The sequence below is a fragment of the Piliocolobus tephrosceles genome, chromosome 17, assembly GCF_002776525.5.
Source record: "Piliocolobus tephrosceles isolate RC106 chromosome 17, ASM277652v3, whole genome shotgun sequence".
Lineage (NCBI taxonomy): Eukaryota > Metazoa > Chordata > Mammalia > Primates > Cercopithecidae > Piliocolobus > Piliocolobus tephrosceles.
Genome location: NC_045450.1, coordinates 21,958,789 through 21,961,346, shown reverse-complemented (window position 1 = coordinate 21,961,346; position 2,558 = coordinate 21,958,789). Strand labels below are relative to the sequence as shown.

The following is a 2,558-nucleotide window of genomic DNA, read 5'->3' as shown; positions in this document are numbered from 1 at the left end:
TTTTTTTTTTTTTGAGACAGAGTTTCGCTCTTGTTGCCCAGGCTGGAGTGCAATGGCGCGATCTCAGCTCACTGCAACCTCCGCCTTCCGGATTCAATCAACTGTTCCACCTCAGCCTTCCAAGTAGTTGGGATTACAGGTGCCCGCCACCACGCCTGGCTAATTTTTGTATTTTTAGTAGAGATGGGGTTTCACCATGCTGGCCAGTCTGGTCTCGAACTCCTGACCTCAGGTAATCTGCCCACCTCAGCCTCCCAAAGTACTGGGATTACGGTGTGAGCCACACTGCCCGGCCAACATGCTTTACTCTTAGGCTTTAGTCTTCTCATACAGAAGCAAATACAGTTACTCAGCTGTTATACTAATAGTCTTGGCTAGTGGGTACAAACATATAGTTAGAAATAAATAAGCTCCAAGATTCAGTAGCAGAGTAGGATGACTGTAGTTAGCAACAATGTACCATATATTTCAAAGTAGCTAGAAGAAAAGATTTGAAATGTTCCCAATACATAGAAATGATAGATTCTCGAGGTGATGGGTACCCCAGATACCCTGGCTTGATCATTATATACTCTGTGCACATAACAAATAACATGTACCCCATAAATATGTAAAATATTTTGTATTAATAAAAAAAAAAAAAAACATTTTGGGAGGCCAAGGTGGGTGGATCACCTGAGGTCAGGAGTTTGAGACCAGCCTGGCCAATATGGTGAAAGCCCATTTCTACTAAAAATACAAAAATTAGCTGGGCGTGGTGGTGCACACCTGTAATCCCAGCTGCTTGGGAGGCTGAGGCAGGAGAATCGCTTGAACCCGGGAGGCAGAGGTTGCAGTAAGCCGAGATTGCACCATTGCACACCAGCCTGGGCGACAGAGCAAGACTCCGTCTCAGAAAGAAAAAAAAAAAAAGTCTTAGCCTGGGCAACATGGCAAAACCCCATCACTATAAAAAATACAAAAATTAGCCAGGCATGGTGGCATGCAACTGTAGTCCCAGCTACTCAGGAGGCTGAGTTCAGGGCATCCCTGGAGCCCCGGAGGTCGAGGCTGTGGTAAGCCATGATCACACCACTGCACTCCAGCCTGGGCAACAAAGTGAGATCCTATCTCAAAAAAAAAAAAAAAAAAGTCTTGGCCTGGAGCAGTGGCTCATGCCTGTAATCCCAGCACTTTGGGAGGCCGATGTGGGTGTATCACATGAGGTCAGGAGTTGGAGACCAGCCTGGCCAACATGGTGAAACCCCATCTCTCCTAAAACTACAACAATTAGCCAGATGTGGTGTCATGCACCTGTAATCCCAGCTACTCAGGAGGCTGAGGCAGGGAGAATTGCTTGAACCCAGGAGGCAGATGTTGCAGTGAGCCAAGATCGTGCCACTGTACTCCAGCCTGAGCAACAGAGTGAGACTCCGTCTCAAAAAAAAAGCCTTGACTCACAGTCTGGTTACAGTGGGAAAGTAGTTGTCTAGGAGTAATGAATAACTACTTGAGTATTCACCATTGAAGCCGTGAGCAGAGACAATAGCAGCAGGCTCAGCATTTGTGTAGAGACTGACTTGCCTGGTGATTATGGTGAGAGGATCAGCATCCAGAGGCTCTGAACACAAAGACTGCATCTTTCCCTAGCCTAGTAGGATCTGTGGAATTGAACTTAAAAGTTGTGTGATCTTATGTAATCCATCACATAATCTTGAGCCTAACCTTTCTCCTCCTTTAAATGAGACAGTTGTGGCCAGGTGTGGTGGCACATGCCTGTAATACAAGCTTCTCAAGAGGCTGAAGTGAGAGGATCACTGGAGCCCAGGAGTTAAAGGCTGCAGTGAGCCATGATGGCACTGCTGTACTCCAGCCTGGGCGATAGAGTGAGACCCTCTCTCAAAAATAATAGGGCAGGTGCAGTGGCTAACGCCTATAATCCCAACACTTTGGGAAGCCAAGGCGGGTGGATCACCTGAGGTTGAGAGTTTGAGACCAGCCTGGCCAACTTGGTGAAACCCCGTCTCTACTAAAAATACAAAATTTACCTGAGTGTGGTGGTGTGCGCCTGTAGTCCCAGCTACTAGGGAAGCTAAGGCAGGAGAATTGCTTGAACCCAGGAGGTGGAGGTTGTAGTGAGCCGAGATTGCGCCACTGCACTCCAGCCTGGGCGACAAGAGCAAAACTCTATCTCAAAAAATAATAATAATAATTAACTAGGCCGGGCATGGTGGCTCACGCCTGTAATCCCAGCACTTTGGGAGGCTGAGGCAGGTGGATCACCTGAGATCAGGAGTTCGAGGCCAGCCTGACCAACATGGTGAAACCCTGTCTCTATTAAAAAATACAAAAATTAGCCAGGCATGGTGGTGGGTGCTTATAATCCCAACTACTCAGGAGGCTGAGGCGGGAGAATCACTTGAACGTGGGAGGCCGAGGTTGCAGTGAGCTGAGATCGTGCCATTGCACTCCAGCCTGGGTGACAGGGCAAGGCTGTGTCTCAAAACAAACAAGCAAAAAAACAACAACAAAAGATAGATAGATAGATAGATAGATAGATAGATAGATAGATAGATAGA

The 2,558-nt window shown here is 47.2% G+C and overlaps 1 protein-coding gene across 7 annotated transcripts in view; it reads left to right on the top strand.

Annotated features, from left to right (window-relative positions):
- PALB2 (partner and localizer of BRCA2) overlaps nucleotides 1-2,558 on the top strand; it is a 36,812-nt gene that overhangs the window by 27,745 nt on the left and 6,509 nt on the right. The gene's annotated exons all lie outside the window — the stretch shown is intronic.